This window comes from Pseudoliparis swirei, chromosome 6 (assembly GCF_029220125.1).
Source record: "Pseudoliparis swirei isolate HS2019 ecotype Mariana Trench chromosome 6, NWPU_hadal_v1, whole genome shotgun sequence".
Classification (NCBI taxonomy): domain Eukaryota; kingdom Metazoa; phylum Chordata; class Actinopteri; order Perciformes; family Liparidae; genus Pseudoliparis; species Pseudoliparis swirei.
This window is the reverse complement of record NC_079393.1, coordinates 29,166,553-29,192,316: the sequence shown is the minus strand read 5'-3', so window position 1 is coordinate 29,192,316 and position 25,764 is coordinate 29,166,553. Positions and strand designations below refer to the sequence as shown.

General features: G+C 46.4%; 2 pseudogenes; one reads left to right on the top strand and one right to left on the bottom strand.

Moving 5' to 3' along the window:
- Window positions 1-9,563: 9,563 nt before the first annotated feature.
- On the bottom strand, window positions 9,564-17,909 carry LOC130194912 (MTOR-associated protein MEAK7-like; annotated as a pseudogene).
- Window positions 17,910-24,497: 6,588 nt separating this feature from the next.
- LOC130195683 (uncharacterized) lies at window positions 24,498-25,760 on the top strand (annotated as a pseudogene).
- The last annotated feature ends 4 nt before the right edge of the window (window positions 25,761-25,764 follow it).

Genomic DNA, 25,764 nt, shown 5'->3' with positions numbered 1-25,764 from the left:
CTCTGAGCCTAGACATAGTCAAATTGTTCTTTCCATAGTTCAAAAGATTTCTGAGACTATGATGTGTAAGAATTGTCACCGGGTAACCCATGGTCACCGATGATGCTTTACTGTACATTAGAGAAACCCCCACCATTGCCCTGTAGCATAGTGGTAGTCCTAACTCTACTTCTGAAAAAGCCGTGGAGTAGTAGGAAATAGGTTGAGGCCCTGTTCCCGTACCTGTTGGCTGACAAAGGACTGCACATGTATGTTTACCCCCAATGGATGTAGATACATATAGCACGAAATTCTTAGAGTAGTCGGGAAGAGCCAAGGCCGGAGCCTCCTGCAATCTCTTTTTTGTCATTTCAAATGCCAAAAGGCCATCGTGGCCCAAGAAAGGTTGCAGTGGAGTTTAGCATTTCCAGTGTCCTTGATCATAGCTCTCAACGGTCCCGTTAAGCTGGCATACTCCTCAACCCACGCTGAGGAATACCCTGCAATGCCAAGGAATGTCATCATCTCTCGGACTGTTCTGGGTTTTGGAGCCGTCCGAATGGCTTCCAGATGAATTTCAGAGATGCTTCGATGTCCCAGCGTGATTTGTTGGCCCAAATATGCCACCTTCTCCTGGCAATATTGTAGCTTTTTCAGAGAGGCCTTGTGTCCTTTCTCTGCCAGTATTTGAAGCAGTTTAATTGAGTCTTTATGGCATGTTTCCTTGTCAGTTGAACAAATGATAATGTCATCCACGTACTGAATCACCGCACTTTGTATCACCTGGTCTATCCCGACCAAATCGTCTTTCAATATTTTGTTGAAGATGTGAGGACTGTGTTTGAAACCTTGTGGCAGTCTCTCATACTCGTATGATTGTCCATTGTATGTGAAACCAAATAGGCCTTGACTCTCTTTGCTTAGTGGTACGCTGAAAAATGCACCACATAAATCTAACACTGTGAAGTGTGACGCGTTTGCAGGGATTTGGTCTAGCAAGGTGTGTGGATCTGGCACCTCTGCTCGAAAGTCAGTTACCGCTTCGTTCACTGCTCTCAAATCATGTGTCAGACGATAAGAATTGTCTGGCTTCTTCACTGGCAACAAAGGCGTGTTGCTCTGGGGGTTCCGTGTTATCCTCAAAACACCTGCCTTTAGAAGTCCTTCAATTTGGGGTGCGATTCCTCGGATTGCCTCTTCCTTCAGTGGATACTGGTTTCTCCAAGGTGGACTGGCTCCAGGTCTGAGTTCCGTCTTTACTGGTTGGGCTGACTTTACCAGTCCAATATCAGTACTATGTCGCGCCCATAAATCTTCTGGAACTTGTTGTAACATCTCTTCTCTTAATGCATCCGAGTCCAGTTTGACACTGCAAATTGATTCGTGTGTCATCCTCGCAGTTTGGGGCTGTCCTCGTCCTTGAGCCGAGATCATAATCTTGATGAATCGCTGATCCTTGCTCCTCCAAATGGCCTGATTTTCTTTTAGGGGTGTGAACACAGCTTCTTCAGCTTCTGCCATCATTTCTCCTATCTGCTTCTGCGTGTGTTCTTCATTTACCAACAAGGTCACATGCGGCACACTCCTTGTGATATCAAACTCTCTGTTCACGTAGTCGTCGGTGTATCTTCATTGCTGCTCCTTGTGGTCCCACAATTATGCAGCCTGAATTGAGTTGGACTTGCTTTGGTTGGTGGCTTAGCCATTCTTCTGGGTTGGGTTGGGCGTTTTTGTCGAAGTACTTGAGCGTGCAGTGAAGTGGATACTCTGGAAGTTTCGCATTGGGCATATTGGCGATGATAAATTTCTCCCACAACTTGGCAGGCGCCACAAGGTCTTCCTGGAGGTTTCCGATCCAGAATACTGTAGGTGCTTCCGTCTCTGTTTTCATCACTGATTGATGAAAGATATCGTTTGGTATTTCAACCAGACAGCCGTCTGGAGTACACTTTATTGTACACTTCAACCTACATAACGCATCTCTTCCCAACAGCGCGATAGGTGTATGTTCAGAGACCAATATGGGTAGTTTGATCTTTACTTCTTGATAGCTGAGATCAACTGGTTCTGTGAGAGGGATCAGCTGTTTTACTCCCTCAAACCCGATTGTCCGGATCCATTGGCCAGACATGGGGAGATGTGTAGCATCTTTAGGCGAATACAGGTGAAAGCCGCTCCGCTGTCTACCATCACTTCCAATGGTCGATTATTTATTTTCACCTTTATCGTTGGATCTTTCTCCGGCCTGATACTACCAGCTGGCACCTCCTTCGAGTCTTCCGGCACCTCTATAGCCCTGGTTCCGGGCCTCTGTCAGGGTTTACTGGTCCTCTGTTCGCTCCGGATTGGCCCTGTATCCTCCTCTGGGATTTCCTCTATTATTTCCTCTGAAATCTCCTCTGAAATCCCTCCCTCTGGTTACACTCACGGGCGAAATGGCCAAGGGCTCCACACGTATAGCATTCGTCTGAACGCTGTTGGGAATTGGGATTATACCGTCCTCCTCTTCCGAGATTTCTTTGATTTCTGCCATTCCAGGGTTGTTCTTGGTTGTAATCTGCCCGTGGGTAGAAGGCGGGAGCCACTGGAGATTGCTGGAGCTGCTGGAACTGGGCCTGGTATGGCTCTGATGTCAACACAGGTTGAGTTGGTGGTGCCTGACTCTGCATAACCAACGCTTGCTTCCTCTCTGTCCTCTTTGTGTCTACGAGTTGTATATTGTTCAATTTCCTGAGGGTTTCTTGTTCCTGACCCTTGATGTCTTGGTCTTTTTCCTGTACAGCTCCACCTGGTGTGCAATATGATCAGTGTCCACTTTACTTTACAGGCTCCACAGCCCAACCACTTCTGCCAATTTGCTTTACTGGCAGCGGCAAACCCAGCAGGATCTTGCCTCTCAACACTGACTGGTCCATGCGACTCAAATCCGGATCATTCCCTGTGACATTCCTCCATGTTTGATGAGTTCTTGACACATAGGCTCTTGGGTTCTCAGCCTCTCCCAGTGGTTCAATCAAGATGTTGTCGGGATGCACATTTGTCGGAAATGTCTCCTTTAGTGCCCTACACAAGCGACCTCTGCTTGCCGCGAACAGCTCTGAGTCATTTACAGCCGTTCCCCTGCAGCGCCAGTCCAGCTTTTTGTAGGATTTCTCCCATGCCGTGGACCCCAAGGAGATTAGCCAGGAGTCTTTTGATGTCTCCCATCGCTGGCTGTGAGCCAATCATGATTTCTTCCAGTTTTGCAATCCAAGGATGTGCTCCGTCTTGAATAATGGGCAGTTTTTCCAGTATATTTGACATATCGGTGTTCAGCAATGGCTTATACTCCAGATTCTGGCCTCGGACGATCACTGGGCACATTGTCTTGGGCGTGGACTGTTTCCTAGGGCGCAATCTGTTCTTCATGCCTGATTGCCTTGAATCTTCTCTTTGTAAATCTTCCTTCTGTACCTGCAACTCTTCCAACTGTTTTATCAGCTTCCTTTGTTCTTTTTGTCTTTCAGTTTTCTTCAAGTCACGGAGAAGCCGGTCGATGCTTACTTCAACCTCTCTCACAGTCCTCTGTGTATCCTCTTCATCGCTGTCCTCCTCTTCATTGTCTTGAGTGGTTCTATCTCCTCTTCTTTCCGCTCTAGCCAGCGTCCGCTTGACTTTAGGATCGTATCCCCCCACGTCCTCTTCTTCATCACTCTCGTCGATTTCTTCATCTCTCAATTCCACCCAATCGACCTCAGTCTCCCAGTCAGTTGTCTTCTTCCTTCCGGAATTTGGATACGTTGTTATGGTTGTCTCCGCTCGTCCTCTCTCGGTTATTTGGTCCTCACTGTCTCTGACCAGATAAGATCCCTTCTGACTCATCACTGGGAGCTGCGGATAAACCCTCTTGGGCTTCTTCTCTTCTTCATGGCGTGGTCGTCTTTTTACTGGATTCATATGTGAGAAAGTTGGATCGGTGTCGGTCAGCAGTTTCTCAGTTTGTTTCGTATTTTGCTCTATTTCTTCCGCGTATTTATCTCTTTTCTCGATGGTAGCATTCCTGAGCTTCTGTCCTTCCTCTTCAAATAACCGAAGGATGCCAAGCTCCACCAGTCTCTTCTCTTTGCGTCTTCCTCCCTTTGTGCCTTTCTTTTGGCCTGCCTTGTATGTGGACACAAGTACCTTCATCACGTTAATCACGTCTGGGTTGAGTGTCCCCTCCTTGGGCCACGGTTGGTCAACCTGGGGCCATCGTTTTGACCATTTCTCGGATATCTTTGCGATGTTTGCGATGCCGCTGACCAAAGGATTGTTTTTCTGTACTACATCAACTGGAGTAGATACCTTTGGATCTTTGGTGCCATTTTTCCCCATTATGACGGCTTTCTTAAGCACTGTTATTATTGTATTGTTTATTGCAAGCTCAAGGTACTTCAATTAACCAATTAACAGAAATCAATCAACAAAAATAAATCAATTAACCAATCAACGAATTAATCAATTAACAAAAATTAATCAATTAACCAATTAACGAATTAATTAAATCCAGACTCCCCCCTTTTATTAATGAGATTGATTTGTCTCTGCCAACATACCAAAGGCTCACAGGCCCAACCCTGAGTAATGTATGTGCTAATCAACACAGCAAGTGCATGCCCTCATTACTGACACCAAATGTCAAGCAGAGGTTTGCCCACTGTCATCAAATGTGGTCTTGACCTCTTCTAGCAATGTCCGTGTTGAATCACCATTCAGCACATATCAAAACAAACACTGCATAAAAACATAAGCAAAGCAAAATAAAATAAAATAAAAATTATGAAAATTAAATAATAATAAAAAATAAAAATAATTAGAATTAAAAATTAAAAATTAAAATTACAAATTAAAAATAAAATTAAAGATTCAAATGAACAAATTAACAATTAAAATTAAAATGAACAAATTAAAATTAAGTAAATAAAATGAAACCGTATTTGTCAGCGAGTTTCACCAACTATTATGTACCCTATTTAATTAAAATTGTACTTGGTCAGTCAGCCAAGCCTTCATGTGTTTACCTAGATCAATGTTCTACAGTTTCACCAATGTACGCAGCTTTACAATGTGTATCATGAATATCTGACTTTGACTCGAATATATCAACACAAATGAAAAAGCTTGTGGAGTGAAACATGTACCGGCCTTTTGTTGCAGACTGTCCAGCAGGTGGTGCCAAACGTCAGTGGCCACGCCCCCGGCCTGGCCCTTGGTGTTAACTGGTTCTTTGTCCTCTTTTAGCCCAAATCTCATTCGTCATAAAATGAGTAAAAGAAAGGAAATATGAAATGGTTAGGTTCTATCAGCATGTAACCTTATGTGTAACAGACTGTGTTCTCCCCGGAATGCATGGCTTCCATCTGTGTAACCCAACACGTTCACCCCGTTCCTCCCACCCGAGCTCTGGATGTAAGGACTGAGATGAGGATGTTTGACCACAAGATGGCGATGACTAGTCGACCACCACGTGTTCGTTCACCGTGGGACTCTCGCGAGAGCACGAGTCAGTCCTCTTCTCTTTTTTTTTTTTATTTTATTTCGACGCACCTCCCTAACGGAGCTTATTTAATTTTATAAATCAATATCTTATTAACTAGTTAGTCTCCTCTTCAGGGAACTCACGTTTGTCTTTACGTTCTCTTATAGAATAAAAATGCACGGCGTGATTTAGAGTTTATTGAACTCCTCTTTTATCACATCTGTTACCATTTTGGGGCGGCTTTAGCTCAGTGGAAGTCGAAGTGTCCTTGAGGCACTGAACCCCAGTTGCAATAACTAAGGATGGGTTAAATGCAGAGAACTAATTTATATTCTATTCTATTATTATTTAGAAAAAGTCCACACACACGCACACAGCAACTCAACGCACACACACCAGCAGGCTCGCGCGCACACACACACACACACTGGGTGCAGTTCCTCCGGCCGACGTAATTGTCCCCACCTTTTTATTCCCTTTGTGCTTTTGCCAAAATATTAGTTATGTCTACCATTCACACGTTTAGCATGCGTTCTTCTCGTTTTATTCTTCTTTTAAGGTTTAATTTCTGCTACCGTCTGAGATTTTATTTCCGATGAGAGGCTGCTTCGTGCATTTATTCGTCAATAACCGCAGAGTGGGAGCATACAATCGTACTTTATTTCTCAATCTCGTTAAGCCAGTACTAATTTCTTTAGACTATGTTCTATCCGATTTAAGCAGCTCTATGATCATTTTCCTTTTAGGTCCTTTAACCTTCTCTCTCTTAATCTCTCTTCGTTTCTTGTTACTTATCTCTGTCTCACTGACTATCCAGCGCAATGTTATTTTAGCGATTAACTTTCCCGCGCCTTAACGTTAAAACAAATCAAAGGCCTTATTTTCGGATAACTGCGCTTACTAATTAATACACCTCAATATCATTCGCTATTTTACCACTCTTTTACTTTAACCCGAAAAACTTTTCCCTCTCAATTCAAACGCACCTCTTTCTCCCCGTACTCAAATATGAAGGAAAAATAAAAATATCGTTCGACACGGTGAAATTATTCTTGAGCCACGGTAATCACACACAGACTACACTTAATGAATCAGCATATCAATGAAGTCAGCAGATGTTTACCGTGTTTGTTGTCCCGAGTATTTTCACAGCGTGTCTGTTCTTGACGCCACTTTGTTGTGTCTTCCTTTTGGGGCTCCGCCGGCGCAGTTTGAATGAGGACTTGTTGAAAAAGAAGTTTCGAGAGACCCAGCACTCCAAGAATACAAAGTTTATTCTTTAAGAGTACAAAGTAAAAACAGACGCTTCGTTCGAACGGCTGGGAATCCACGGGTCCGTGTACAAGTAGATTCAACGGATCTATGTGTGTCTACAGCTTATATACCCAAGAGAAAGTGGGCGGTCCTATGTTCGATTCTATAGGTTCCCTATAGCCCCCCTTCCTCCAAAGATGATCTCCACCGTTTTGACCACCAAATATGGATATATAGGGCAGTCCCCTGCTGTGGACTTTCGCGCCAACTTGAGACAAAGGAACTCTTCACTCCAAACCCTCGTGTGGCCTTCTAGGCTCAGATCTATAAAATAGCTGTATCTTTAAGAGTAATAGAGCAAAATACACGACAACTTAAAAAACTATTTTTCTTCAGCCTTTCAGAAAAGAAAGAAGAAAAATAGACAAAGTACGTCAGGCGCCCGTGAGTTCTTCACGAACGCCTGACGCAAACCACAACATATGAAAAAACCCTTTTTTCTCAAAAACTCTCCCAAAGAACTCCTTTCCTTTTCTCTGTTCGTCACCTTTATACCCTCGGCTCCTCCCACTTTTACCAGATATCCATCCCCCTCTTTGGGGTGCTGCTGGGGGGTTCATCCCCCCCCCCCCTCTCTTCCTGAGAGGTTCTGGAGAGACTCTCTGTCCCACTTCAAAGAGGGGGACCGTTGTCTTCTCAGGCATTTAGGGTCCCCTCTTTATGACCCTTTCAGACCTGGTGAGACTTCCCGATGCCAGTGACATCAAACACACTCTAACCGGGGGTCAGGATACCGAACATATTGGGAGACATATATCACATTATTATATCAATGACCATTGATCTACAGGCAGGTTAACACACATGAATCCAGGCTCGTGTTTATTCACTTTCGTAGTAACATCCTCTCTGGCCCATTTGGTCAGGATTTGGGCTCCTGAACACACAATCAACCAGGTCTTCATCTGAATATCACAAGAGGTGCCATGGTCCTGTCGTGTCGAGCCGGTTGTAAACGCCTCCGCTGACCCCTCAGGACCTGTGTTCTGTCACACCTGGCCCTCTGCTTCTCGTCCCAGCGATGGCCTCGATGCTTTCATCTGATTTTACAGCCACTCTCCCTGTCGGCCGGCATGATGGATTCCTTGTTGCTTTCCTATTGTCGTAGTCTAATGGAACTGGGGTCCCCTTTGATCTGTTTTATTACCCACATTCCGCATTTACTTTTCCCGGCCTGGTCTATTCTCGCTAATCCCAGAAAAATTCGCATTTATTTGTCCCACTTCTAACAATGAATATGACAGAGTGTATGAATAGTTCATCGTAGGCATATTCCACGATGGAGACCTCCACGATCCATCAGGCAGATGGCGGTGGGGAGGAGGAGTGGGCGGAGTCTCAACAGTGGGCGGAGTCTCAACAGGACAGTGGCGTAGTCAGGAGCAGGAATTCCACGACCCAGACCTCGATGATCCATCAGGCAGATAGGATCTATGCCGTCTCATAGGGTCCGATGACCCCATGAGACGTGAAGTCACAAGGACTCCGGGGAGAAAGCAGAGTTAGTAACGTGTGATTGAGAGATGAAAATTCATCCTTAAGGAGAGAAAAGAGGAGATAGGTACTCAGTGCATCCTAAACGTCCCCCGGCAGCTATAAGCCTATAGCAGCATATCAAGGGGCTGGACCAGGTGAACCTGATTCAGCCCTAACTATAAGCTCTGTCAAAGAGGAAGGTCTTCAGTCTACTCTTAAACGAGGTGACTGTGTCTGCCTCCCGGACTGAAGGTGGAAGCTGGTTCCATAGAAGAGGAGCTTGATAACTAAAGGCTCTGGCTCCCATTCTACTTTTTAAGACTCTAGGAACTACAAGTAGTCCCGCATTTAGTGAGCGTAGCTCTCTAGTGGGGCAATATGGTACTACAAGCTCCTTAAGATATAATGGTGCATCACCAATCAAGGCTTTGTAGGTTAAGAGAAGAATTTTAAAAGTGATTCTTGATTTTACGGGGAGCCAGTGCAGAGCAGCTAGTGCAGGAGTGATGTGATCTCTTTTCTTAGTTTTAGTGAGAACACGAGCTGCAGCATTCTGGATCAACTGGAGGGACCTAAGAGACTTATAGAGCAGCCTGATAATAAGGAGTTGCAGTAATCCAGTCTCGAAGTAACGAACGCGTGAACCAATTTTTCTGCATCTTTTTGAGACAAGATGTGCCTGATTTTTGAAATATTACGTAGATGAAAGAATGCAGTCCTTGAGATTTGCTTTACGTGGGAGTTAAAGGACAAGTCCCGATCAAAGATAACGCCAAGATTCTTTACAGTGGTGTTGGATGCTAGGGCAATGCCGTCTACAGAAACCACATCACCAGATAATTGATCTCTGAGGTGCTCAGGGCCGATTAAAATTACTTCGGTTTTGTCTGAGTTTAACATCAAGAAGTTGCAGGTCATCCATGTTTTTATGTCTTTAAGACTTGCTTGAATTTTACCGAGTTGGTTGCTCTCCTCTGGTTTTATCGATATAGTTGAGTATCATCTGCATAACAATGAAAGTTTATGGAGTGTTTCCTGATAATATTGCCCAAAGGAAGCATGTATAAGGTAAATAAAATTGGTCCAAGCACAGAACCTTGTGGAACTCCGTGATTAATTAGATACATTTATGATGTGATTAGATACAGTTATGATGTGATTAGATACATTTATGATGTGATTATATACAATAAGTTTCACATCTCTTTAAACAATACAGGTTTATTCCTAATGATACATTGAAACTGTTTCCTTTGTTTCATGTCGTAGATTTAACACACACAGAAGAACAAAAACATGGTTTACCAGACCGAGCTCCCATTTAATGTCTGGCTCACGATTGGTGGACAAGCAATAGAGCGAGAACAATAACAACTTTATTTATACAGCACCTTTAAAAGCAGTTTACAAAGTGCTGTACAGAGAAGGCAAAACAAATGGAATGGTAAGATACAGAATAAAGAACAACAGACAAACTAAAAGAGGGGAACCCAAGAGCAACATCACTGAACAGCTGTTCCACAAAAATGGGTTTTAAAGAGATTTAAAAGAAGTCCCTGATTCTGCGGGGGGTCGTTCCAAGGTCGAGGGGCTCTGACGGTAAAAGACGGTCGACCAATGGGTCGCCCTTAGTGTCAAGCCTCGTGTTTGGAGTGGCCAGAAGGCCTCCGGAGGATCTGAGGCTGGGGCTCACACGGGGCCAACATGTCAACGAGCCAGCGGGCTTTAAAAGTGATCAGAAGAATCTTAAAATCAATTCTCAGAGGAGCAGGCAGCCGGTGGAGAGGCCGTCTGTTACAGCCAGTCTGGACGAGTTAGACCGAGAACAATAAACAGATGCTGAACACATTGAAATCAGACACAGAGCCATCTAGAGGTAGTTGAACACGTGATCACGTGATCGTGGCTAGAAGCTGACCAACAGGCCTGTGTCTCTTGAACCTCATGTCCTGTCAAACTGTTGTGCAATAACATCATCCGTCACAGAGCAGTTGACAGGAATCAAACACCAATGGAGACGCGTCCCTCCTCTGAGGCCTTCAGGCTCATTTTAATATCCACGTCACTATAGACGCAGAGCTTCTACAGGTTGGATGTTTCACCTGAAACCTTCTGTTAGTTTGTTTTCTTTGCTCTTTTTAGTGAGTGTTGTTCTACTGCTTGTAGTTTTCTTTAGAGCTCGGGGTCCTGGTGCAGCCTCTGGTGGCCGACCGGAGTAATGCAACTCAATCCACCTGCCAGACTACGAGTGCAGACAGAACTCATGTAGAACCTGTTGAGGCCACCAGACGTGTTCCTCTTCCTTCTTCTCAAGGCTTCTGTAATCAGAGGAACAGAAGATGTGGCTAGAAGCTCACAAAAGACCAGGAAAGAGAAACCTGCATGTCGTGACAGAAGAACGTCTTAAAGTCCGGCGTACATGTGATCCACGCCCAGCAGGACCAGGTCCATCTCACTGGTCCTGGTCTTCCTGAGGCTCCCTGAGGCCCTGGCTGTGGAGAGTCTTCCCCGCCATCTCCAGCATGGCCTGGAGCTCCGGGTTCGCATCCAGGACGCTCTTCTGGCCCCGCCCCTCCTCGCCCTGAAGCGCCGCGGACAGAAACACACACGTCTTCATTTTAGAAACGGAACGGATGGAATGTAAATCAGGTATATATATATATATATATATATAAAGTCTATATAAATATATATTTATAAAGATATATAAATATAAATATGTTCATTTATAAATACATATAAATATACATATATATAATTATAAATTTAAAATGTATATAAATATATTTATATCTAAATATATATGTATATATACAAATATATATATATATACACATACTGTATATACATATATATATACATTTACATATCTATAAATATAAATCAGAATATATAAATAAATAAATCCCCTGATGCTACTAAGACCAAGTGCCCCACCTCCTCTGGTTGGGGGGTCTTCCCGACCGCCCAGACCTCCACGGAGTCCAGGGTGAAGTCCTCCTCTCCAGAGAGCTGGGGGCTGCCGTAGAGCACGTGGGCCGTGCAGCTGTGACCACGCCCAAAGTCACCGTCCAGCCACAGGTCAAGTATCCGTGCCCGCCCATGCCCTGGTGGAGACAACCAGGACGGAGGTCAGTTCTCTACAGCTCCATCCTGGAGAGGCTCCTCCTCTGTGGCTCCTGAAGGCCTCTCTCCTTTTTACCCTCAAAGGGGTTTCCCCTGTTTTTTGGAGAGTTGCTCCTGATCCGATGTGAGGTCAAAGGTCAGGGATGTCTATGTGTACGGACTGTAAAGCCCTCTGAGGGGAGGTTGTGATATTGGGCTATATAAAATAAGTCATTTTTTTTGTTCTATCCAAAAGTGGGATCAATATTTCTGAAATTCAGCTCGCAATATTTAGTGAAATCATTCTGATGCCAAAAGAACGTGTGACCTTGAACACAACACCAACAGTAATACTGGACACACGACGTCACCAAAGTATCATAGTAAAACACGCGGTCGGCCCCTTCAGGGAACAAGATGAAAACACAAATATTGACGTCATACTGAATGTCTTCTGCTGTCCCACCACTAGGGGGCGATCAGCGTCACAGTGCAGCCACGGGCTGAAGCCAGCTGCATGACGTCATGACGTCTCACGCACTAAGATGGAGGTGAGGGGGCACGCGCTCTGGGTCTAGGAGCTGCTACAGTCATGGAAGGCACAGCGGGGGTCCATGAAGATTATTGATCCATGAAGATCATTGATCCATGAAGGTTATTGATCCATGAAGATCATTGATCCATGAAGGTTATTGATCCATGAAGATTATTGATCCATAAAGGTTCATTGATCCATGAAGGTTATTGATCCATGAAGATGATTGATCCATGAAGATTATTGATCCATAAAGGTTATTGATCCATGAAGATGATTGATCCATGAAGGTTATTGATCCATGAAGGTCATTGATCCATGAAGGTTATTGATCCATGAAGGTTATTGATCCATGAAGGTCATTGATCCATGAAGATTCATTGATCCATGAAAGTTTATTGATCCATGAAGATTATTGATCCATGAAGGTTATTGATCCATGAAGGTTCATTGATCCATGAAAGTTTATTGATCCATGAAGGTTATTGATCCATGAAGGTTATTGATCCATGAAGGTCATTGATCCATGAAGATTCATTGATCCATGAAAGTTTATTGATCCATGAAGGTTCATTGATCCATGAAAGTTTATTGATCCATGAAGGTTATTGATCCATGAAGGTTCATTGATCCATGAAAGTTCATTGATCCATGAAGGTTCATTGATCCATGAAGGTTCATTGATCCATGAAGGTTCATTGATCCATGAAAGTTTATTGATCCATGAAGGTTCATTGATCCATGAAAGTTTATTGATCCATGAAGGTCATTGATCCATGAAAGTTTATTGATCCATGAAGGTTCATTGATCCATGAAGGTCATTGATCCATGAAGTTTATTGATCCATGAAGGTTATTGATCCATGAAGGTTATTGATTCATGAAGGTTCATTGATCCATGAAGTTTATTGATCCATGAAGATTATTGATCCATGAAGGTCATTGATCCCTGAAGGTTCATTGACCCATGAAGGTTATTGATTAGCTCTCCCAGCCTCACCAGTCCGTTGGGCATCGTCTGCTGGTGCTGGTTCAGGTACATGAAGTGCTCGTTGTATCCTGTTGCTGTATAAACCCTCAGACTGGGAGACACGGAGGCAGCTGAGGAAATTCAACCTGCCAGGGAAGATGATGGTACAGTTCTACACGGCCATCGTTGAGTCCATCATCTGCTCCTCCATCACCGTCTGGCACCCTGCAGCCACAGCCAAAGACAAGCGCAGGCTGCAGAGCATCATCCGCTCGGCCGAGAGGGTTATCGGCTGCAATCTGCCTTCCTCCAGGTCCTGTCTTCCAGGTCACTGAAGCCCAGAAAGATTGTCGCCACCCCTCCCACCCTGGACACTCCTGTTCGAGTCCCTCCCTCGGGAGGAGGCTGCGTCCATCATGACCACGACCTCCCGCCACACCAATAGCTTTTTCCCGGCGGTCGGGCTCATCAATGGACCCCGGGACTGACTGACTGTCACCCCAGGACTACCCTCTTCTTCCACCTTCCTCTCCTCCTTCTTTCCTTGCGTTGATTGTTGTTTGTCATGTCCAAATGTTGCACCTTCCACCAAAAAAAATTCCTCGTTTGTTTGTGAAAACATTCATTCTTTGGCAATAAACCTGTTTCTGATTCTGATTCTGATTCTGATTCTGAACAGGAAGCACCTGGAGTCACCTGCACACACACACACACACACACACTAGAAGCTGACATTAACAGTTATGTATCAGACGTGTTAGATGGACCTGTACTTGTTTATATTTGTTCTAGTCTTCAACCAATTGAATAGCTTTAACACTACATGACTACACTACATTCACACCCTGGTGGGAGGAGCTAAGCTTCACCTATCCATCAGTAACGAACATTCACCCTGATGGGAGGAGCTACGGTTCACCTGTCCATCAGTAACTGACATTCACCCTGGTGTCACCCTGATGGGAGGAGCTAAGGTTCACCTGTCCATCAGTAACTAACATTCACCCTGATGGGAGGAGCTAAGGTTCACCTGTCCATCAGTAACTGACATTCACCCTGGTGGGAGGAGCTAAGGTTCACCTGTCCATCAGTAACTAACATTCACCCTGATGGGAGGAGCTAAGCTTCACCTGTCCATCAGTAACTAACATTCACCCTGATGGGAGGAGCTAAGCTTCACCTGTCCATCAGTAACTGACATTCACCCTGATGGGAGGAGCTAAGCTTCACCTGTCCATCAGGAACACAGAGGTCCCGTGATGTTGGTAAAGTTGAACCCTCACGTCTCACTTCCTGGTTTGGCTCATTGTGATTTAAACTGGTCATCAGAAACAGCCGAAGCCTCTCGAGTGACGCGTCTCTCTTCATGCACTGGACGCTCAGAGCCGGGCGGTGTCTCACCCTGGAACTGAGGCTTGAGGTCCCAGGCGTGGGAGGCGAAGCCCCCGAACACGTGACCCCTGGTGTCCTTGAGGAGCAGCAGCGTGGGGCCGCACCCCGTCAGGCCGCCCAGCATCCGGGTGAAGCTCTCCCCGTGGAGCTGCGTGGAGAACACCAGCCTCCAGGGGGCGCCGGAGCCGTCCGGCAGCTGAAGGGGCCGACACAGAGTGAGTGTGGAGGTCTGTGTTCACGGGGTCCTCTCCAGGAGCTTCTCACGATGCACACGAGCTGCTGACTCATAAAGCCACATGTTCCTGCTCTGGAGAGAGAACATGTTCATGAGGATGACTTCACGAAGCCCCGAGGAGCTCTGAGGGAGCACGTCATCATCAGCAGATCATTTCAACGCGTCCTCACGGACACCAAGACGCTTTGGGAGCGTTTCACTCGCGTCACAATATTCACTCAACAACTCAACATCCACCACGTGTCTGCAGCTCAAGTTCAACTCGCCATGTTCTCCTCAAGCAGCGACTCACACACTCACACGCTGAGCAGCGAGCGGATTGGGTGTTCCACTCTTGTCTTTGGGTGTGTGTGTGTATATATATATATGTATATATATTGTTTTTTTATGTCTATGTCTGACATGTTTTTATTGTTTATGTTAAAACATCTAAACAAATAAAAAGAAGAAAAGCTGAAATCATCCGTGTTGTCTGACTCAGGTGTTAGAGGACTTCACAAACACAACTCCTACTTGACCAGTGTGTGGCTGCCGGGGTCAGAGGTCAAGGGTCAGAGGTCAAGCTCCTGAGAGCAGTCGTCGTTATCGGGGGTCAAAGATCAAAGAGTCCCCTGGTGGGGGGGCGGTGCGTTCATGGACATCTGGTCAGATGGGTACCTGCGCTGTGAGGAACATGAGCGTGGGGATGTCCAGCAGACTCCTCACGTCCCTCCAGGGCGTCTCCTCCCCGCAGGGGGGCAGCAGGGGGGGGGCCGGCCGGCCAATCAGGGCCACGTCCAGGCCCTCGGCCACCAGCATCTCCAGGTACAAACACACCGGGGACACCCGGGAGATCCAGGCCTCCACACAGGAAACATCGTAGCTCCCTTCATCTGAGGAGACGAGGAGAGGGAGGGGAGGAGAGGAGAGGAGAGGAGGAGAGGAGGGAAGGAAGAGGAGAGGTGAGAGGAGAAAAGAGGAGAGGAGGAGAGGAGAGAGGAGACATTAGGAGACAACAGCAGGAGATGAGAGGAGAATAGACAACAGGAGGAGTGGAGAGGAGGAGACGGAAGGAAGGAAGAGGAGAGGAGGAGACGGAGGGAGGGAATAGGAGAGGAGGAGAGAGGAGAGGAGGAGACGGCGGGAAGGAAGAGGAGAGGAGGAGAGAAGAGGTGAGGAGATATTAGGAGACACCCGGGAGATCCAGGCCTCCACACAGGAAACATCGTAGCTCCCTTCATCTGAGGAGACGAGGAGAGGGAGGGGAGGAGAGGAGAGGGAGAGAGAGGAGGGGAGGAGAGGAGAGAGGAGAGAGGAGGGGAGGAGAGGGAGGAGAGGAGGAGAGGGAGGGGAGAGAGGAGAGAGGAGACATTAGGAGACAACAGCAGGAAATGAGAGGAGAATAAACAACAGGAGGAGTGGAGAGGAGGAGACGGAAGGAAGGAAGAGGAGAGGAGAAGGGGAGAGAGGAGGGGAGGCATTAGGAGAGGAGGGAGAGGGAGAGAGGAGAGGAGACAGCAGCAGGAGATGAGGAGAATGACACCAGGAGGAGAGGAGAGGAGACACCAGGAGGAGAGGAGAGGAGAGGAGAGGAGCATTAGGAGACACCAGGAGAGAGAGGAGAGAGAGGCATTAGAGACACCAGGAGGAGTCGGGAGGCATCCAGGAGGGGACCAGGAGGAGAGACTACAGACACCAGGAGGAGAGGTCATTAGGAGACACCAGGAGGAGGAGGCATTAGGAGACACCTGAGTCACCTGAGGGCTGCAGCTCAGAACACATCTGCTGAGCCAGCAGTTTGACGGCCAGGCAGCTGTCGCCCATCCTCTCTGGCTGCCAGGCCTGCAGGCGCCCCCTGTGGACCAGAATGAGAACTACAGCAGAAATCAGGTCCTGGAGGAACTAAAGGAACTAAAGGCAGCGTGAGGGTGCTGCATGTCATGTTGTCCTTTCTGTGGACCCCATGAAGACCAGCGGCCCAACGGGGACCCAGGTAACAAACCAGACCCTCTGCTCACCTCAGCCAGCTGCTCACTGGTGACAGCCACCTCGCCTCCCCCCCGGGCCATGGCCATGACGAGGGGCCCCCTCCTCCGGTGCCCCTCAGGGGAGTCCGCGAGGAAGATGACCAGCTGCTCGACCGCCCGACTCCGGAGGCGCCGCTTTTCCCAGGAGCTGCCGGTCCGGGGTCGATGCCGAGCATGCAGCGGTGGACCCTCCTCACCATGGAGTCCGGGGCCAGGCCGCCCATCGAGGCCTTGGGACCGGCCACAGGAGGGCTCGGTTATACGATAGCTTCTCCCAGACGGACATACTGGCGGTGAGGTTGGTAACGGTCTCACCTGCAGCATCTCAAGGGTTAGGGTTGTCCCGGGGGGTCCTGAAGGGGCCCCGGCGCCGCCCAGTAGCCTGTCGAAGACCCCCTCGACCACAGGCCGCTCCTCGGGACGGAAGCGTTGCAGCCGCTTCTGCACCATCGCGCTCTCCGTGTTACCCATGGTGCACTGCAAACACACGCACAGTTGGAACACAGCGGGGTTCCTTCTTTTTTTAGGATCGACCCGAAAAGTGATGTTGTGCAATACCGATTGCAGTGGAGTCGCGCATCATATTTGAACATGTCATCTTACTGGCAAAAGGAAACCACATGTTCAGGAATTAAAGCAGTGGTGTCATGAATCAGTTTCGGAGTATGAAGTCAATTCAGTTCATTGTGTAAAGAATCACAACTTTGCCTTCGAGGCTTGACAATCTGTACAAAGAACCTCCCTGACCTTTGACCTCACATCGGATCAGGAACTCTCTTCATGATTGTGGGGCCCAAGACTCCCAACCCTGAGCCGTCTCCTCTCTGACCCACTGTGTCCGCCTGTGCGACAGTAGTGATGATGTATCTCCACTCAGAACCAACATGAAGCTCAACAACTGCTTGTCTGAACGACCTCTTTCATCACGTCCTCTGCCAACAGAGACCACCGGGAGACGTTCAAGGGAGCGTCAGCGTGTGGGGAGAATGAGAACCGTGTTGGTTCTCAGCGTTGCTCTGACGTAGCGTTACGTCAAATGACGTCAGACATTACATACACACGTCTGGTTAAAGTCTCTTTCACACGACATGTGTCTCGCTGATTACATTAAACACTTTTGAATGATACTTGACTTGAAACAAGCTAACGCTAACTAGCTAGCACTCGCACTGTTTCATTTCCACAACACCGTTGTCATGACAGCCCCCCCCCCGTCCTCCCCCCGGGACATGGCGGGGAGACGGAACACTCCCGGTATAATGGCGACGTGGTCTCAAACTAAGCAACCTCCCAACGGACGCTGAACGTGTCGCTAACCTGTTAATGCACAGCGGCCATCGAAACGTAAACTTCCTGGTGCTGCGCGAGGCTCTTGGTTGACACATGCGCAGTCTGACTGACGCTGCGATGCCGGAGGGTTACAGCAGAGGGCGCTATATGTAAAGGGACACATCGGTGACGCGCTCTGAATCATCTTCTGTTACCAAGCCGTTTCTCAATTCAAAGTCCACTGAGTACAGACTTGTGTTCTTTTGGAGTCTGGTCCTGTGGGTCTGGTCTTGTGAGTCTGGTCCTGTGGGTCTGGTCTTGGGAGTCTGGTCTTGTGAGTCTGGTCTTGGGAGTCTGGTCTTGTGAGTCTGGTCCTGTGGGTCTGGCCTTGTGAGTCTGGTCTTGTGAGTCTGGTCTTGTGAGTCTGGTCTTGGGAGTCTGGTCTTGTGAGTCTGGTCTTGGGAGTCTGGTCTTGGGAGTCTGGTCTTGTGAGTCTGGTCTTGGGAGTCTGGTCTTGTGAGTCTGGTCCTGTGGGTCTGGCCTTGTGAGTCTGGTCTTGTGAGTCTGGTCTTGTGAGTCTGGTCTTGGGAGTCTGGTCTTGTGAGTCTGGTCTTGTGAGTCTGGTCTTGGGAGTCTGGTCTTGTGAGTCTGGTCTTGTGAGTCTGGTCTTGTGAGTCTGGTCCTGTGGGTCTGGTCTTGTGAGTCTGGTCTTGTGAGTCTGGTCTGGTCTTGTGAGTCTGGTCTTGTGAGTCTGGTCTTGGGAGTCTGGTCTTGTGAGTCTGGTCTTGGGAGTCTGGTCTTGGGAGTCCAGACTCCGGAGGACGGGAGGACGTTCTTTCTGCGATTGGAACAGCGGCTTACTTGATGACGTCACCACATCAGCTGTTCTTGCTCATGAGTTTACTCCAAATATAAAATATTCACTATAAATATTTTTTACAGTCAAACTAAATATGACAACCCTGCTTTTTTAATTATTCTTTAAATATAATTATTTTATTTTTAATTGTGTGTGTGGATATTTATACACACAATTAAAAATCAAATAATCATGCACATATAATTGTATATATATTGTGTAAAAAATAAAAACATATATATATTTATATATTGTTTATAAATATTTAGATTATGTATAAATATGTGTATATATCGATAATAAATATGTTATATACATACATACATATTTGTATATATATATATTTGTGTGTGTATATATATATATATATATTACACATAATTGCAAACAATTCGGCCAAAAGTAAAAAGATACCACTTTAGTTCAACGTTAACGTTGAATTAAAATATGAAGTTATGAATCTTAATCCTCAGTCAAACTGAATTTAACGTTATCTGTGAATAAATAATAAACTTTTTGTGCTCGTTAGATCCTCTAAACCGAATTATATCTCATGTTTAACCGCTACGGAGACGTCAGAGCCAGCGGAGCATTTAAAAAAGTCCTGCCGAGATCAGGCTGCTATATATATAGGGTTATTTGGGAGTTATTTGGGAGTTTTTCCTGGTCCGATGTGAGGTTTTGGGGCAGGGATGTCTATGTGTACAGATTGTAAAGCACTCCGAGACAAATTTGTAATTTGTGAAATTGGGCTATACAAATAAACTGAATTGAATTGAATATATATATATATATATATATATATACAGGACTGTCTCAGAAAATTAGAATATTGTGATAAAGTTCTTTATTTTCTGTAATGCAATTAAAAAAACAAAAATGTCATGCATTCTGGATTCATTACAAATCAACTGAAATATTGCAAGCCTTTTATTCTTTTAATATTGTTGATTATGGCTTACAGCTTAAGAAAACTCTAAAATCCTATCTCATAAAATTTGAATATTTCCTCAGACCAAGTAAAAAAAGATTTATAACAGCAAAACAAAATCAAACATTTGAAAATGTGTTTCCAGGTGTTTCGAGTTAATTAGACGATTCAAGTGATTTGTTTAATACCCTACTAGTATACTTTTTCATGATATTCTAATATTTAGAGATAGGATATTTGAGTTTTCTTAAGCTGTAAGCCATAATCAGCAATATTAAAAGAATAAAAGGCTTGCAATATTTCAGTTGATTTGTAATGAATCCAGAATGCATGACATTTTTGTTTTTTAAATTGCATTACAGAAAATAAAGAACTTTATCACAATATTCTAATTTTCTGAGACAGTCCTGTATGTCTCGCTCTCGCTCTCTCTCTCTATATATATATATATATATATATTAGGACTGTGAAACGATTAACAATTTTAATCAAATTAATCACAGGTTTCTGTGGATTAATCATGATTAATCACATATTACCGATATTCTCTGTATATTTTTGTGAGAACATAAAGATTTATTTAGCAGTTCTCTTCCATATGGAACATTAATATATCTTCATCCTAAACAGAATGTTTAAACAGAAAATGTTTCTCTTTGTCAACCATTAACTCCACCATGATACAATCTAAATGCCTCTCGTCTTCCTTTAGCAGCTGCTGAGGCAAACTAACTCTGTGGGTTTTCTTCATGAACTGGGCCGTGATGAAAGGGACGGGGACATTCAGATGGTGCCGCTAGAGGTGAAACTCTTGGACCGGCGCAAGACGGACGAAAGCGAAAGCATTGGTCAAGAATGTTTTCATTAATCATGAACGAAAGTTGGAGGCTCCAAGACGATCAGATACCGTCGTAGTTCCGACCATAAACGATGCCAACTAGCGATCCGGCGGCGCTATTCCCATGACCCGCCGGGCAGCGTCCGGGGAACCAAAGTCTTTGGGTTCCGGGGGGAGTGACTTTTCTTTTGGTCCGTCCCAATGCGCACACAAAGCTCTGTGGCGCACGAGATGGAGAGACGAGAAGTGTCAACGCGACACGTAGACACAGAAATGACATGCTGTTGTGTAGACACGATCCACAACAGACGTTTAGTTTAATAAAAGAACAAAGACGTGCGGGCGGAGATTACAGGGGGCGGGCCAATTTTTTTAAATGTCATGCGATCTACAATACTACGCCGCGATCGACTGGTAGGTCGCGATCGACATATTGAGCACCCCTGATCTAGAGGAAGTAAAAGTCGTAACAAGGTTTCCGTAGGTGAACCTGCGGAAGGATCATTACCTTCTTACGGCCTCTTCTTACTCAGAAGGCGGCACAGGTTCTGGTCCAGGCTCTGGTCATTTCACGCCTTGACTACTGCAACTCCCTCCTGGCTGGTCTACCTGCTAAGGCCATCCGACCTCTGCAGCTCATCCAGAATGCAGCAGCTCGACTGGTCTTCAGCCTCCCGAAATTCACCCACACCACTCCGCTCCTCCGATCTCTTCACTGGTTACCGGTGGAGCAGCATCCGCTTCAAAACACTGGTTATTGGTACCGTGCTCTGAACGGATCGGGCCCCGTCTACATCCTGGATGTGGTCACACCGTACACCCCGGCACGTTCGCTCCGCTCGGCAACAGCCAATCGTCTTGTGCCTCCTGCACCTCGAGCTCATCACTCTACATCCAGACTGTTGCTGTCCTGGCTCCTGATTGGTGGAACCAGCTCCCCACTGACATCAGGACAGCAGAAAGTCTCGACATCTTCCGCATGAGACTGAATACACATCTTTTCCGACTATATCTGGATTAAAACACAGATTTGCATTTCAGTGGCACTGGGATGGCACTTATTGTGGTGCTTTTGTGGTTTGACTGAGTTGAGGAAGTGTTGCTTCCTGTGTTCTTGTAGTTCTTGGTTTGTACTCTCGGTTGGATGCACTTATTGTAAGTCGCTTTGGATAAAAGCGTCTGCTAAATGACATGTAATGTAATGTAATTACCGATGAACAGCACGACCGTCTGCATTAGAGCAGGAAATAGTTCAGATTAAATAGATATATTGGAAGCTCATTCTGCGTTAAAAAAACCAACTAATTAATCCTGTAATTTAATCATAACGCGTTAACGCCTTATATTTCACAGCACTAATATATATATATTATATATATATGAGATGAGGCTGCTCTCGGCGGGTATTTGGACCGTGTTTTGTGAGAAGCGAACTTTGAATTGGAACATGTACTCATGGCTGCGACTGATGACGTTTCACAAGTCCACGAGAACACAAGAACAGAGAAGTAAACATGTTCAGAGAAGTACACAAGAACAGAGAAGTACACAAGTACAGAGAAGTACACAAGTACAGAGAAGTAAACATGTACAGAGAAGTACACAAGAACAGAGAAGTACACAAGTACAGAGAAGTACACAAGAAGAGATAAGTACACAAGAACAGAGAAGTACACAAGTACAGAGAAGTATGCAAGTACAGAGAAGTACACAAGAAGAGAGAAGTACGCAAGTATAGAGAAGTACACAAGTACAGAGAAGTACACAAGAACAGAGAAGTACACAAGTACAGAGAAGTACACAAGTACAGAGAAGTACACAAGTACAGAGAATTACACACATACCTGCAAACTCATGAGGGGTGAAAAAGGTGACAAGGGGGGGGGGGGGTGCAGGTGACTTTTGTTGTTGTCACCACATCCACGTTGTTTGAAGCCTCAAAGCTTTTAGAACCACAACTACAGTCATTTTATTGTTCTGACCACAAATCTAAATAATGATAATAAACAGTTTAAGAACAAAAGTTCCTCCGCTCTGACTCAGCCCTATAATGATAGAAATAACAAATATACATTGTCATTATATATAATATGGTTAAAGTCAATTGAGATTATGAGTTTGTTTGAGTCTGACCACACACACACACACACACACACACACACACACACACACACACACACACACACACACACACACACACACACACACACACACACACACACACACACACACACACACACACACACACACACACACACACACACACACACACTAATGTCCAGGAGCTGCAGTCCCCTCTTTCACCAGTAGAGGCTGCCCAGGAGCAGCCGAGGCCCACGGAGCCCTTGGCAGTTGAAACGCGCCTTATAAGGGCATGAGCTCTCCTCTGGGTGCCCCGGGCAGAGCGTCGTACATCCAACTGCGCATGCGTCGTTGGGAGATGGACCGCGAGGAGCCTCCGGTGTCTGTCCCCGTGTCTCCAGGAGAAATGATGAGACTGTTGGTGAAGCAGCGAGTCCACGCGGCCGTTGAAGAGTCTTTTGGGCTGTTGGACACATTGACAGCAGCTTATGAGGACACCGTGTCTCAGCTCAGAGAACAATGGCGACACACAGCAGGTCGGTGCTTCTTCTTCTCTGGTCCCGCGGGTTTAACTGGCGGCTTTTCAGCCCCACGGTCCGTTGTTGCCACTTGAGATGTGACGCGCCTCCACGGTGCTCCGGGAGGAGGGCGGACGCTGTGCGAGATGAACTGGTGTTTGAATGAAGTGGTTTTGGTACGCGTGCGCAGACGTGCCGTCGGAGTGGCCTCTCAGGACCCGGATGACTCGCTATGAAGTGCGCATGTCCATCGCTTAGCCTCCGCGTCACGTCCTTTTGATGTAGCGCTCATGTTTTACGGACTAAACACGGAGGACTTTGCTGTAAAATGCCACACCTGTTCGGGAGGCTGTAGTTCAGACGCCGAGGACAAAGTAGGTGGCCCTGCTGATGCCTGTTCAATATGCTACGAGCTTCAGTCAACACTTGACAACACGCTCTTGTTGTCGGTCTGGTTTCATGTCATACGTCGTTATCTGACGTCCAGTCGATGTGAGACCAGTCTCCTCTTCATACAGTGTGTCATGAAACATGCAGCCCGTGGTTTACAGCCAGCTCGCCCACTGCTGTGGGAAACTGTGATGTTTTATAAGTATAAGTATAACGAGACATCCTGTGTGTATATATATATATATATTCAAAAACCCTGGGTGCTGAACCGAAGAAAATGTCCGATGTCGAAAAGTTATAATAAAGCGTATTTAATAAAAAGTATTACCAAGAGTCGATAATAACTAATAACTGTTCCGATAGAGAGTATAGACTCTCGGCCGAGGACTTCTAAGGCTTCTTAATCCACAGACCACTCCTGGCTCTTCCACCTGCAGTTAACTGTCTCTCTCCACCTGAAGCATCTCAGCTTCTTCTTCTTCTTCAAATTTGAATGGCGGATCGCAACCAACTTGCCGAAGTGCAACTCGCCACCTACTGTACCGGAGCGTGCAGATTCATGTATAACTGTACTAATTAACTACTCAAAAAAATAAAAAAATAAACCAATAAAACAAAACAAAATACTAATTAACTGACCAACTACTGACAATGCCAACAGACCTACTCGCCACTAAATCCTGCGGCCTAGCCCCGTATCTTTGGAAAATCGCAGCAAAGCCCTGTAGCACTCATGCCCATCCTGGTCCGCTGCCAGCACTCCCTCCAAACTCCACCTCCGTCCCCGCTGACACATTTTTCCTTCAACCGTTTTCTTTCAGAGCTGTATTTCACACACTTCATGATCACATGCTCCACATCCTCAGTCTCGTAACAAAAGTTACATTTAGCTGTTCCCACTTTTGCCATTAAGAACAGAGTTGCATTCAGCCCTGTGTGCCCGAATCTTAACCTTGATATGATGACCTCCTCTCTCCGACACTTCCCTTTGAATAACTTTACATTCATGGATTTTTGTATATTGTGATAGTGCCTTCCTTTGTCGTTGTTGTCCCACTTCCTCTGCCATAATTCCCTCACTGCCTCTCTAATAACTGCTTTTGCTTCCCCTTTCCCAAACGGAATACTCAGTATTTCCTCCTTCCTGAGTTTAAGCGCATTCTTAGCGATCCTGTCCGCTCTCTCATTTCCCTCAACACCCATGTGGAATGGAGGGCAGAGGAAGCAGTTCAAGAGGCAGATGCAAGGCTGCATCACAGAAGCCTGGTGGGAGTGGTCACACGAGGTCGAGCAGGGCTAGGATCCTTTCCAACTCCCCAAATGAACACCAGGGGGAAGGAAGGGCGTCGACTTGTTCAGGAGGAGGTGGGAGCAGCAGTGGAGGAGACGAGAACCTGCAAGGCAGTGGGAATGAAGCAACAGGGAGCTTGGACGAGGTGGGAGAATGCGGTTGAAAGGAAAGTGACCTGGGCTGAGCTTTGGAAAGCCGAGCCTCACCGCATCAAATTCCTCATCCAGGCAGTGTATGACGTGCTTCCAAGCCCGTCAAATCTGCACATATGGGGCATAGCAGAGACACCAGCATGCCCACTGTGTTCCAAGCGAGGAACCCTGGAACACATCCTCAGTTGCTGTACAAGGGCACTTGGAGATGGTCGGTACAGGTGGAGGCATGACCAAGTCCTCAAGACCATTGCTGAAGCTATCAGCGCAGGACTGGCGTGGGCAAAGCAGTTCCGACCCTCCAAGAAAACCATCGCCTTTGTCAGAGCTGGGGACGAGCCAACTGCTGCCAGAAGAACATCATCTGCAGGCATCCTGACGTCTGCAAGAGACGGGCAGTTGTTGGTGGACCTTGAACATCAGCTGAAGTTCCCCAGCCATATTGCAGTCACCACCCTGCAACCAGACATCGTCCTTGTGTCTGAGTCCACCAAGCAAGCAGTGCTGCTGGAGCCGACAGTCCCGTGGGAAGATCGTTTGGAAGAAGCCTTTGAGAGGAAGCTCTCCAAGGACGCAGGACTGGTCAGTGACTGCCAGCAGGCTGGCTGGAGAGCAAGCTGTCTCCCTGTGGAGGTTGGATGCAGAGGATTTGCAGCCCGTTCCTTGGCCAGAGCCTTCAGTAGTTTAGGCATCGAGGGTGAGAGAAAGAGGAGAGCCATCCGCAGTACCACCGATGCGGCAGAGAGAGCCTCAAGATGGCTGTGACTCAAAAGAGGGGAGCCATGGAGTCATGGTAGCCATCTGGACACTAGCTGGGGTCTGATCAGCCCCGGCTGGGTCACCTGGAGGAGGCGTATGATGTTGAAAGACCCGAAACGTCCAATGATTCCAGGAACATCACTGAAGATGTGTCCAGATTAGGCAT